Raw genomic sequence first — 14,419 nt, forward strand, 5'->3', positions numbered from 1 at the left:
CCAGCCGGGTAGCATGGCTGCCTGTCCTGGTGCTCTGGACGGCGCGGTAAGGGGGCAGGAGAGTTTGGGGTGGTGATTGGGGGTGGGGGTGTGGATAGGGGGCAGTCAGAGGGCAGGGAACAGGAGGGTTGAATGGGGGCAGGGGGGCAGTCAGGAAGGAGGGAGGGGTTGGATGGGGTGGTCGGGGGCAGTCAGCGGCAGAGGTTCCGGTCACGGAGAAGAGGTGGTTGGATGGGGCAGGGGTCCCGGGGGCCAGTCAGGAATGAGAGGAGGCGGCGGGGGGCGGTCAGGGGCGGGAGGTCCGGGTGCGGGCAGCGGACAGGGAGGGGTGGATGGGGTGGAGGTTCCCGGGGGGCGTCAGGGGACAGGGAACGGGAGGGTTGGATGGGGCAGGAGTCCGGGGGGGGGGGAGGGCGTCAGGGGGCAAGAAGTGGGGGGGTCGGATATGGGGCTGGGCCACGCCTGGCAGTTTGGGGAGGCACAGCCTCCCCTAACCGGCCCTCCATACAATTTTGGAACCCCAATGTGGCCTTCAGGCCAAAAAATGTGCCCGCCCCTGCTCTAGAAGATTCCAGGCGCAGATGCCTTGATCCCACATGTGGGACTATGCAGAGTTGACACTCTCCAAGTAACCTCACTTTTTCTTCCCTTTAGAAGGAGGCTGTGCAGCCCATCTGAGTGCAGTGCACTTGAGGATGAATGTAAAAACAGTCCGGGGACTCCCAGCCTGTGCAGCATACTGCCACCTAACTCCTCAAAGGGGCAGGCCACTGTGATCATATTGCCCATCCTCTGTTCCTTCCACTGGCTCACAGTCTGCTTCCGGGGTCAGTACAAGGCTTTAGTTCTGATCTTTGTCTAATTTAAAGCAAGATTTATCATTCTTAGATCTTTTCGTGTGAATTTAGTGCTTGTGAAAGGTGATCGATTAATGGATCTGAAGAAAGAAGCCCTCAGATTATCTGCAGAATTGGTCCATTGTGAGCAGCAACTGTGCTTCAGCCCTGACCTGACCTAAAGAGACCAGCTGTAGAATTGAGAAGCTAGATCAGTTTCCATACGTGTTGATGTGATTCAGTCATTATCAGCCTGAGTCATTATCAAGTGGCATTAGATCCTATTAGATGAAAGATGCTAGAGAAATGCAAAGAATTATTATTGGTGAAAGGTTTTGTATCTCACTGCGATTCACCAGAGTAATTCACTCCCTCTGTTGTTCTTAGTTTGAAGTACAGTTTTTGGAAAGTCTTTCATACAAAAGCATCTAGTATACAAAAGGCTGTACACCCACTCACATGGAAGGGCTCATATAAAATATGAGGCACTATATGTTAAAAGTTGAACATAAAGAGTCATCAGCCTGAGGAGAGATGTGTTAAAGGTAAAGAAAAGGCCTCCACAACCACTGCTATAAGTAAGGCCATGGTTTGGCGGGCAGGGACTGCTGTTTATGTGTCTGTAGAGTACCTACAATGGGGTCCAACTTGCTTGTGGCCATTAGGGGCTACCACAATATCAACGTTAAATAATGTAAGGAACTATGGATCCCTAAAGGGAGAAGGGGGATTTTCAAATCTTTTTTGGGGCGGGGGGAAGAGTATTGATTTTCCATAGACTTTCAGATGTCTTCTGAGCTTAATCTAATTCAACGTAGGGAACACCAACTATATAGGGTCAACTAGCATTCTCAATTTCCTTGCATCTGTAGCAGCCTGTAACACTGACCTATCAGAAAGTGAACCAGAATTATCAGGTATTTGTCTTCCAAATTATCGGAAGCCTTTAATCTACCAAAAACGTATATCCTCCGCTTGCAGTTAGATGAATCTCCGCTTGCAGGTCACTTTCCCAGTTCTAACTTACATGATTGTTAGCCCCCTGCAGGGCTGGTGCAAGGAAGTTTCGCGCCCTAGGCGAAACTTCCACCTTGCGCCCCCCCCAGCCCTGCGGCAGCTCCCCGCCCCCCCTCCACCCTGAGGCGCCCCCCCACGGCAACTCCCCCCCCATCCTGAGGCTCCCCCCAGCTAACCTCTGCTCCGCCTCCTCCCCGAGCACACCGCCCCCGCTCTAATTCTCCTCCCCTCCCAGGCTTGCAGCGCCAAACAACTGATTGGCGCTGCAAGTCTGGGAAGCGGGAGAAGTGGAGCGGCGACCGTGCGCTCGGGGAGGGGGTGTAGGAACGCTGTAAAAAAAATTGGGGGCACCGCTTTTTGGCGCCCCCAAATCTTGGCGCCCTAGGCAACCGCCTAGTTTGCCTAAATGGTAGCACCGGCCCTAGCCCCCTGGCCAGAAGCTCCAGAGGGAAAAGAGCTCTTTATTCCTTCTATTGGTGAAAAGGGAAAAGTGTTGCCCTAAGAGATTCATTTACATAGTCTATTTACTCATGATTCCTCTAGTAACACTTTGGGAGTCACATAGCTATCCATGAACTTGGATTTTGGGGAGTAGTGGGCTCTCAGAGAGCAAAGAGCTCATTTTCAAGCAGCTAGAACTCCGCTCAAGGATCCTTTCCAGTGAGAGAGATGATACAGAGGACATCAGCAGAGCAAAGTGGGGTTTGGTGAGTCCTTGCCTAACTGCAACCTTAATAAAGCTGAATCACTAATTGGGCCCAGCCTGTGGCACCTCCCAGGGAACAGGCATGTAGTTCTCTTGGGACTAGAGACAGTTCTGCAAAGAGACATTCGAACTATTGCTGCTTGCTGATCCATACTGAGTATAGGGTTTGGTGGATGGGTGAGGTGTGTCCTACTAAGACTAGTGTCCTATCCCACCAAGCACTGGGGTTTATGGAAAATCTAAGATGGAGTGTTTATGGGATTTCTGTGCTTCAGTTGTTCCATAGTTCTGGTGAGGACCGTGAAGAAGATTTTTACACAGATCCCTGCATTTGCTGCACAACAAGAATTGCAAGGAAAAACATTTTTAAAAGCCATGAAATCAAGTAAATCTGGGAGGTGCTTCCCTGTGACTCTCTGGCCTTGAGCTCCTGGCTACCAGTTTAATTTACACCACTGGTGGGCACTCACATATTTGTCCCTTGGTAGGAGTTACAGCTTCTCTGGTTGTTTCTGCTTGTTCTTTCTTCCCACTCGTTTCATCTGCCAGCATGAACAACCGGTTAAGTGGGGAGGAGGGAAATGGACAGGAGGGAAAGATAAAGAGGAACTCCATCCATAAGCTCATTTAGGCTGCGTTTACACTGCAGTCAGAGGTGTGACTGCAGCATGGGTAGGCATACCTGCCCTAACTTTCATCTAAACAGCAGTGAGGATGTGGCAGCACCACCTTCAGCACAGACTTGCACTGCATGGATGTACCCAGGGTCTCCAGAGTGCCTGTACAGTCTACACTGAAGCCCGTGCTGCCACTGCTTCACAGGTTTTTTTAGCCATGCTAGAGAGATCAAAGCTAGTGTGGTTATGCCAACATATGCCGCAGTAACATGTGGGGGAGTGGGAACAAGACAGTTTGGGGAACGCTTCTTATTCCTTGCTTGTCCTTATGTTCAGATATAGGCACTAATTACTGGCCAATGCAAAGTATTGCTTTGGCGCTCTATTCTACCACCATTCCTGGCACTAAATACTTACACAAGTAGTCCCATTAACTGCAGTGAGAAGCCTTACCTGAGTAAGTACCATTCAAAGGAGGAAGTGAAGCAGGCCCATAGGCTTTAGTCAGTGCTTCAGACTAGCCACACTTTAGCCCATTAGCTGCCAGCGCCTTTTAGGTCAACACGTTTCTTCCCATTCTAACAGCTCTGGGCTAGGTTCCCATTATTTAGCCAGGGGATCCCCATGGGAATGCTGCTGCTGCTGCTTTTCTCTCACAACCTTGCTCAAGAGGAATATCTAGTAGAGTCCTCTTTGTAGTGGAGTAACATTTAACAAAGCATCACCCCCTACCTCCACATGGGTGCTAGTTTCTCACTAGCATAAGGGGGAGCACTAGGCTCACTAAGTAGTTTAAGCATTGTACTGATAAGCAAAGATGCAGCAAGCAGAGAAGAAATATGTTAATCACAATGAGATTGCGGCTTTAACAGTAGCAGCTGATGACATGCAGCAGCTGCATTGGGTCTGTAATCAGTTCAAGCTATACTTTAGATGTTTAGGTGCCTTTGGGGTTGTTTTTTTTAGCAGTCAGAGAATTATGCACATAGCCCCAGTTATTGTGCATTGTAGCTGTGCACCATCCTGAAAAAGTTTCCTTTTGCAAATCCCCTACTGCCTGCTAAAGCCCTAAAACAAGCAGTGTGGCTTAATCCCTAACTAGATAAGATTCTTCTAAATCCTAAAAGATAATTTGTTTGAAGCTTAATTTTCGTTTGTTATTACACACAGGGCCTTATCTTAACACCAAGTTGTCAGCAAAATTAAATGAGCAGATTCAAATAGGAAATGAATGAGTAGCAAGTGCCCAGTGAAATGCAGTGCTTAATGGTACCCCTTAGAAAACATCAGGGCAGATTCACCCAGTGCTGACCAACCTGCAACCACAGGGAGCACTATGCTCATGGAGATCCTGCCCACCAATGACAGGTAGATGGTTATTGCTCATGCTGTCTTGCTGTGCGGTGCAGAGTACGAGCTGCTTCTGAGCGTTCAGTGAGGATATTCACCAGCCCCCAGGGAATCGAGACATCTTTCCTTGATTAGGGCCCTGGCTGGAGCACATTGCAAGTTCCTTATGCCCTTCTGTTTAACAGGAATCCTCCCTCCACAGTTCCCCAACTCCCTTCCAGAAACACTTGCAGCAGTTCTAGGCATGTTCCCTGCTCTCCTTCACAGGGCCGGCTCTAGGCACCAGCGTTCCAAGCATGTACTTGGGGCAGCACTTTTCAAGGGGAGGCACTCCGTTTTTTGGGGGGTTTTGTTTGTTTGGTTTTTTGCTTCGGTGGCGGAACTCCAGCTTTTTTTTTTTTGCTTCGGCGGTGGCACTCCGCCCCCCCCCTTTTTTTTTTTTGCTTGGGGCGGCAAAAAACCTGGAGCCAGCCCTGCTCCTTCAGACCCATGGGAATGAACCTTTCACCCCTAACTGGCATGCCCTAGGCCTCTGGGGCAGGAAGGGTGGAGAAGGTGATGCATTTGAAGGACTGAGTCTCATTTACACTGAGGCCCCTTTACACCAGGTTGGGAGAGTGGTGAAAAGGGTCTTACTGTAAATGAGAATCAGGCCCTGACTCTTGTGTCATGCAGGGGCTCAATCATGTATCTTCATCCGAAGGGCCTGTTTTGGTTAGTCTGGCCCTGGGAAATGCTTGTTAAATGAAGATCAGTACGTTGTGTGGTTGTTTTGGGCCAAATGGAATGAAAATGCCAACATGCCTTGACCAGGCCCACTGGCTCCATAACAAACTGCTTCATACACTCAGTTTGTCTTCAGTCTCACAGAGTCTTGAATTTGTGAAATTTAACACATTCCTAAGATAAAGTGCTGCAAAAGTCACACTTACTAACGGCAAAAACTATAGAATCCCAAATGTAGAAAGGGACAGAAATAAGTAAAAAATAGTGACTAACATTAGGGGCGGCCTTAGGTAAGTTGCAAAAAGTATGATACTGTTAATCACTATCTTTAAATCTGGTTCTTTCTGCCAGTTTCAGTGTCTCTTTTACATTCATAGGCCCCTCTGAGCTCCCTCTGGTGGCTACATGAATAATTGAATATTCTTCTGTACCAAAACTGTGAAACCTGGGTAAGTAGCTAGTTAACTTTGGCATAGAAAACTGTGGATTTCAATGGTGGTGTGGATGTGAGCTCAGTAAAAGTGCCCACAGAGTCCAGTAGTTAAGATACTAGATGGGGATGCCAGAGACCTGATTTCAATTCCCTAATCTGCCCCATACTTCTTGTGTGACCAGGGTGTCCACATTGTAAAGAAATATTTATGATGCCTTTTCACACCCCAGTTTACATGAAGGGCACAAAGCAAACAAGAACTGTGGCCGCTTGCAGATCTGAAAGCCAATGCACAGTATCAGTGAAACAACATTGAGTTCCGCATGCCATGAAGAGCAAAACAAGTAAGCTGAGGGTCTGTCTACACTTGGCACTGGAGTTGTGATTGGCTCACAGAGACATACTTGCACTAGCTCTAATTGAGCTAGCATGCTAAAAATAGATGGTAGCTGCAGCAGTGAGAATCGCGAGATGGGCTAGCTGCCCCGGATAGCTGTGCCTTTGGTTTTGGATGGGTGTTCTCAGGGTGGCTACAATACCTGCTGCTCATGCTGCTGCAGCTACACTCTATTATTAGTACACTAGCTCCATGACAGCTAGCATGAGTCTGTTTCCTAGAGATGGGAAACACACCGCAGCTCCAAGTGCAGACATAACCTCGTTTGTTTTTAGAGTGAACTAAACAATGCTAATGGCATGAAGAAAGGAGTGCATGTTCTGAAATGTATGTTTCCTCATGGCACCTTCATCAGTGTTAATCAGACTGTAGAAACAGTACAATACATTATTATTGTGTGTAACTGCTGACAATGTATTTGGTGCTGCCCAAATTGCAGGATGAAGACAGTTCCTGCACCAAAGAAATTAGGCCCAGATCCTCAAATACCTCTGAGGCTCTGGGCTTTACAATCTAAGTTCCTGACCCTACATTCAAGACAATGTAAATTTTGCCACTGAGTTGAATGGGAGTAAAATCAAGCCCTAAAAGCCTACAGTTTTGATTGGCAAGTAATTTGATTGCTTATTAACTTCAGTAGGACTCGTACAGCTGAATCTCTTAGCTTTGAAAATCACAACCTAAATTCCTTTCGAAACTTTTCCAAGTTAAGAAAAATACTACAGTAAATTGCAAGTTTGGGGAAATGGAGGTCTCCAGAATTGATACTGTCATAGAAATCATACCAGTGTGTTTGTCTGTAGTTGGAATCTGACCTTGGTGAAAGTTGTTTATTATTTGTTTTACAGTAGCACCCATGGCCCTGGTGATGGGGAGGGGAGACATTTGTACAAACATATTTTAAAAGCAAGCACCTGCCCTGAGAAACAAAAAACTTAATTTAAGGCTAGATGCAACAAGTGAGTGTAATTAACAGAAGATATCCTTGTCCTCCCTCTCTTGTAACAGTGAATCATGTGGTTATCTAGACTAGCTACGTGCACTCCTAGATGGAGCCAAGTCAATATTTTCATCTATAAGTTACAAAATATTTTAAAAACAGATATCAAAACTGCTATTGGCATCCATTTGTTATCAGTTGGAAGCTTCCCATAGGCATCATGGTAAAAATAGCCTTGAGGGGAGATTTGAAAGAGGCCAGGCCAGTAGCTTTACAGACTGTTTTGGGGAGGATGTCCCGTGCATGACGGGTGGCATGGAAGTAAGCATGAAGGTGTTTCTGGGATAAACGGGGGAAGAGAGGCTGACAACATTAGCAGAGTGAAAGAGGCAGGGGTGACATGATAAAGTATGAGCATGGAGAGGTAGGGAGGGGTTAAGTTGAGAAGAACCTTGAAGTTGAGGTTAGGAGACTTGTAAGTGATGTGATGGAGGGACTCATAATGGGGACTGACACAGATTAACAGATCAGAACGATAAAGTGTGAACCTGAGTGAGGCACAGTGAGTCAACAGTACATACGTGAGGCAGCGGATATATTTGGGATTCTCTGACTCGGTGAAAATCCTTGCAATTTGAACAACAGGATCCTTGAAGTCCTTGTCCATCTGAAATCCAGTGGTGCTTGTTACTGAAAGATGTCCAGTTATTAACTGCAGAACATTTCATTTGGAGTCCTATCCTTTGCCCAAGAAAACCAATGGCAAATTTCCAATTAATTTCTATGGGAGAAGGATTGGGCCTATGGAGTATATGGTGTCCATATAGTTAACAACAAATATGTTGTACAAATTTGAGGTTCCTTATTCTAAACAGTTTCGCCAATTAAAAATTGCATTTTATTCCAAATCCCAGTATTCCATATACAGAAGCCAAGTATCATAACACTTAGTTGTTTCCATACATTTATTGATGTATCATCTATTTTCAAGTAGCTAATAAACCTTTGCTTCCAATTTTACAATAGCAGCTTTACATTTAGTATTCACAAATTCAATATTGCATCTTGGCAATTAATGAAGAGACAGTAATTGTTTCTAAATCTTTCCTATTGTCAATGTCATCCACCTTTTCAAAAATGGGGTTTCTGGTCATATCCAAATGAAATTTCTGCATTTGGTCCCAGATATTGTGACTCAATCTGATCCCCAGTACTGTGAATCAAAATCAGTATCACAATCAATTTTGGGAATCGGTTTGTGGGAGGGTAGTTCCACAACAGTGCTAAAAGGTAAGCCTAGGTGTGAGACAATTAGGGGATTTTGATAAGTCTGGCTGTGCATTTTTGGGTATTAAGTGGCTATAAATCGTTTGCCTCTTACTCTGTGGGTAATTCAATACTGCTGTCGGGCATATCTATCATCAGCTGAGAAATCATGTAATATATACAGAACTGTTCTCCAGTAGTCTTCTGAAATTTCTGGGACTCTCTATTTCATGCCTGTGCAGGGTCACTAGTTTATTATCATATAATGGGTTTCAAAAAAACAAATAAGAGGTCAGATTCTACCACCCTTCTGCTCATTTAATAGTATTTTACTCTAAAAGTCATCCCAACTTACTTCTTCCCTGGGACTACTGTACTTGCAGAGAGACACTACTCAGTGTTAATAAGGGTTTGGGCTCAAATTATTGTATACATGTTGAGTGGGGGTGAGTAACAGGATACATTTTAAATCAGTTATGTGTGCTGTATGCCCTTCTCAACCTTGTTGTTTGAACCATTCTGGGGAGAGTCCTAAGATTCCAAATATACTTCCTAAAATGAAGTAAATTACTTTAAGAAGGCACTGTTAAAGTTATGGTGCATAAAAACTGATTTAATTTAAACAGCTGGTCCCATATTGAAGTTCTTTCCTTCAGCATTCTTTCCACATATTTGTTTTCGTTTTTTTGCCAAATGATCTATTTTGACATTAAAATATGTAAAAAATAGCACATGTTCAACTTGCTGTGAAAGAATCACAGTAAACAAATCAGTGCCTGCATGCTATCTCTTAGCCCAAGTTATCTTGCTGTAAAGTATAACAGCATGTTGTGCATCTACTTAGAAAACAAATATTTTCAGTGACAGTCTGGGTAGGTTTGCAAACCATTTACAATCCACAAACAAATAAAAGGCCTTTCGTTCTAACAAACAAATGCCTTTGTAGACAGCAAGCATAGTGAGGTGTCTGGGTAATTCAGATTTGGATGGGTTGTATCTGTATCAGGGCCGGCTCCAGGCACCAGCTTAACAAGCAGGTGCTTGGGGCGGCCAAGGGAGAGGGGCGGCACCTGCGGCAATTTGGGGGCGGCAGGTCCCTCACTCCCTCTAGGAGCGAAGGACCTGCCACTGAACTGCCGCCGCCGATTGCGGCTTTTTTTTTTTTTTGTTTCCAATTGCCGCCGCTGATCGCGATCGCGGCTTTTTAATTTTTTAATTTTTTTGCTTGGGGCGGCAGAAATGCTGGAGCCGGCCCTGATCTGTATGGAACCCACATCACAAAGAGTGTCCATTATACACTGGTCCTGAACTAGAACTTCTTTTACAGTGTTGCTAACTCTCATGATTTTTATCATGAGTCTTGCAATAAATGGTATTTTTTTATAAAGCTCCAGCTCCTGGAGTCAAGCAATTTTATTAGAATCTCAGCTTTAAAAGAAAAAAATAATAATTTCCAGCCTTCATGGCAGCAGAGAAACCTTTGCCATGAGTGAAACCTAAATTCTCAGAAACCAGAAGGCAAATCAAAAGAGCCCAAGCTATTCTTTAAAATCTCATGATTTTTGAGGCCTGACTCATGATTTTTGAATGTTTGGGGCTGGCAATACTGCTTTTATGTAGAGTGGTTTTATTATAATTATTTCTGATATTCCTGACATTTAGACATATTACTATACAGTATTTTTTGTGTTTTCAGTGTTTCAGAGTATTTTTCTCTGTACAGTATTATAATTTATTTTTGTGCATTTTCTCTACCAGTTCACTTAGAAATGTTTTTCAGGTTCATAATGTAAAATGTATCTGGGAATGATTCTAGCATTTTATTAGAAGTGCTAATCACTGGACTTCTGCCCTCTCACAAAAGGGCCCAATTGGCAGGATGATATACCAATGAATGGCCTAGGATCAGTCACATTGTTGTTTCTTCCCTGTAAGAATTGTACTTAGGGAAGCTTGTATTTTAAATGGAGATGCGCCTGAACCAAAAACCTTGATCCAAATATCCCCCAACTTTGAGGACCAGGATTGTTTGAAATTTGCACCCAAATCCAGATCCAGATCCCCATTTTGCAAATGGACTCTATCTTTAAAATGGTCTTACTCAAAACCCTAGTCTGAACACCCCACATATCATTGAGTATGACATCTACATCTGAGTCCAAATTTTGTTGCTTGTGCCCAGTTCTAGTTTTAAGGGACTCTATTTTTATTCCCTATTTATTTGCTATTATTTGACACAGTATGTACTGGATTCATTTATATGAGTAAGCCCTGAGGGTTGAAATCCATGGTTTATTATAGAGTGGAACCACTTTAATTTTTATTTATGGTTAGTTTCTATTTAGTGCCCCCTTCTCCCTGGGTCGAATTTATCGTTGGTGAAACTCCACTGTCTTCAAAGAAGTCACACTAAAAATGAATTGAGCTCCTTCTCTAAAAGCTTGTCCTGATAGTAGAGAAACACTTCAGTTGTAATGGGAATGTAACTAGATTATTGGTCAAATGGTTTCCTATGGATTGCTATAACTTCTGTTTTTTCTTATGTGTGTTACCAATCACTTGTCCTACATCATTTGCTGATATTGAATCATAAAAATATAGGGCTGGAAAGGACTTTGAGAAGTCATCAAATCCAACCCTTTGTGCTAAGGCAGGACAAAGTAAACCTAGACCGTCCCTGTCAGGTATTTGCCTAACCTGTTCTTAAAAGCGTCTAGTGAGAGGGATTCCACAACTTCTCTTACAAGCTTATTCCAGTACTTAATTATCCTTATAGTTAGAAAGCTTTTCCTAATATCTAACCTTATCTAACCCAAATCTCTCTTGCTGAAGATTAAGCCAATTACTTCTTTCCCTACTGTCAGTGGACATGGAGAATAACTGATAAACAGCCTCTTTATAACATCCCTTAATATATTTGAAGACTGATCAGGTCCCCACTCACTCTTCGTTTCTCAAGACTAAACATGTCCAGTTTTTTTAACCTTTCCTCATAAGTCATGTTTTCTAAACCTTTTATCGTTTTAATAGTGCTCTTCTGGATTCTATTTGTCCACATCTTTATTACTATATTTAGAACTGGACACAACACTCCAGCTGAGGCTTTACCAGTGCCGAGTAGTATAACAATTATCTCCAGTGTTTTACATATGATATTCCTGTTAATATACCCCAGAACATTAGCCTTTTTTGCAACTGTGTCATGTTGTTGGCTCATATTCAATTTATGATCCGCTATAACCCCCAGATATTTTTCTGCAATACTACTGCCTACCCAGTTATTCCTCATTTTGTGTTTTTGCATTTGATTTTTCCTTCCTATATGTTGTACTTTGTATGTGTCTTTACTGAATTTCAACTTGTTGATTTCAGATCAATTCTCTAGTTTATCAGTCCGTTTGATTCTAATCCTGTCCTCCAAAGTGCTTGCAACCCCTTCCAGCTTGATGTCATCTGCATATTTTATAAGCATAGTCTCCCCTCCATTATCCAAGTCTTCAATGAAAATATTGAATAGTACCAGATCCAGGATAGACTACAGGACTTGTTAGATGGACTGCCTTGAATACCGTATAATTATTGTAAATTTCAATAAAAAATACAGTGTATAAAAGTTCACTCTTAAGCTAAGAATTTAAATATGGAATCTACATATTATCGCCAACCCTGGGATCTCTCAAAAATCAGATTTGTTTAAAACTCCTGCCATTTTATACAGACATATATAAATTTTTGTTTGTTTGTTTGGTTGGTTGTTTTTGTTGTTGTTGGGTTTTTTGTTTTTGTCCCGCCTTCTGATTTTTAAAACTTTAAAAGATGGGTAGGGTGACCAGACAGCAAATGTGAAAAATTGGGACACGGGGTGGGGGGTAATAGGAGCCTATATAAGAAAAAGACCCAAAAATCGGGACTGTCCCTATAAAATCGGGACATCTGGTCACCCTAAAGATGGGTGGAGCCTTGGACCTCCATTTTGTGTGTGTGCATAATTTCAGGTTGAAAATTCAACCTTAAAATGCACCCACAGAAAAGCAAGCTTCTCCTCAGTTGCTCGGAATGGGACTCCACTTACCATCTCCTAACCTATGGCATAGAGGAGCGCTTTTGCTATCCCTAGTTGCTCCCTTCCCCTGCTAATCTCCAGCTTTTAACTTGTGGTAAAGGAAAGCAAAATTGACTGACTGACTGGATGCAAATTGGCATTATCCAGCAAAGATATTGGTCCCCACACTGGTGTAGTACGAGGTTGTAATGAAAGCTACAGATGTGCCATTGACAAATCTGAAAATACAAAATAGGGAAGTCAGTCTGGTCTAGAGATCTTTAATTGTGAATTAGTCCCACTGGGGAGCCCAGAGCTGGAAAGCAGCTCAAAGTCAGACAAACAAAATAAAGTCAAATAGAAAAAGAGTCAGTGTGAAGCCAAAGGGCAGACAGAAGCCAAGAATAAATCTTTAAAAAAGCATGGAGGCAGAGAGAGTAAAGGAAATGGGCCAGTCCAGAGTCAAAGAAAAAAAGGGTAAACCAAAAGTTAAGAGAGTTAAGCACAATAGATTAATGCAGAGCCAGTTGAATATGAGGCAGAATAGTCCTTCAGGCAGGCTCAGATGTTCAAGTCATCTACCTTGTCCTCAATTGAAGTTTATGTTTTGACTTCATTTGGCCTTTTCAATATTAACAATGCTCATGAAATTAAAAGAGGGAGATGTGCTGAAAGGCACTTAGAGGGTGGTTATTGTAGATCTCATGACACCCAAGGGTAACGTTTCTTGTGTCTCCTCTGGGTTATCACTAAAGAACTCTAACCTCTGTAGTAACCACGCATGTTCCTGCCTACACCACCACATGACAGTACCCTCATAAAAGCTGTATAATAGAGGGTGAAATCCTAGCTCCATTGAAATCAATAGCAAAGTTCCCATCAACTTCAACAGAGCCAGGATTTCACCTTAAGTATATATTAAAAAACAGAACGTAAATATGGAACTTATTCAGTATCAACAACTTTATGATTTGAAAACCATGAGTCATATCTAAAAAGTTGGCAGTCAGTTTATCTTCCACATTCACTAATGTAAGTAGGTGTGGGAGTGACATCCCTCACCCCCCCCCCCCGAGTTACTGGGAAGATTGCCCATGATTTGTGTAAAATTTGTTTCATTCTGTGAAGAAGCAGTGTTCTGTATTATGCATGGGAATGCAGGTTTCACAGAGATTACCACAAAACAGGAATCTTCAAACAAGATTTCCAGTCAGAAGGTTCTATTCTCCAGCCAGAGCTTTGTCTCCTCCTCTTCTCTTGGTGTGTACAGCACTTCACAGACAAGTACAAAGACAAACCAGATCTCTGCTCTGAATGTCTTACAGTCTAAGTAGATTGATAACATAATGGCAGCTGAATACAGCTATATTCAGAAATAGTTGAAGGAGATCATCCTCAAGTCATGGACAAACACAAACTCTCCTACTCACTCCACATATATCACTAGGTCTGCTTCTTCTTTTTACAGTTGCTTTCTCGCCTAGCACTCTTCAAAAATAGCCTTTAAGAAATCATATTTCTTTTTATTCTTCTCACAAATATCCTCCTAACTTTTAGGAGGGACTCTTATCACACTGCAATTATGTTTTAGAGTTGGCATACTCAAATCCTCACTGATTTTCAGAATAGTCTTAAATCACACATTATAAAGCCTTATCCTCCAGCATTCTGATTGCTTTGGATTTACAGTCCCAGTTAAAGTCACATCGATGAAGGAAGATGACATGAGCAAGCACCTTGCTTCTCCCTATGCCTTTAAGCCCCCAAATTGATTTGGTATCTTAAGTTATTGCTATAGTTTATACTGAGTCCGCTGAATCAGTTCATTGAATTTTAGCGGCAGCTATATAAAATCCCACATAGTGAAATTATTTGACCATACCGAGGATGGCTAAGCCCTGATCCATCAATGCCACTAACTGCCAGCAATAAAGGAATCCTCCATCCCACTCATCACAATGAATTTTTTAAACTATTATTGAACATCTGGAATACACTCTCCTAGGTATCTAATTTTTTTTTTCTTTAGGTAACACGTCAATAATATTTATATGAATCACACTTGACTGGTGAGTGACTACTACAGCTG

This window comes from Emys orbicularis, chromosome 5, assembly GCF_028017835.1.
Source record: "Emys orbicularis isolate rEmyOrb1 chromosome 5, rEmyOrb1.hap1, whole genome shotgun sequence".
In the NCBI taxonomy this organism is placed as follows: Eukaryota; Metazoa; Chordata; order Testudines; family Emydidae; genus Emys; species Emys orbicularis.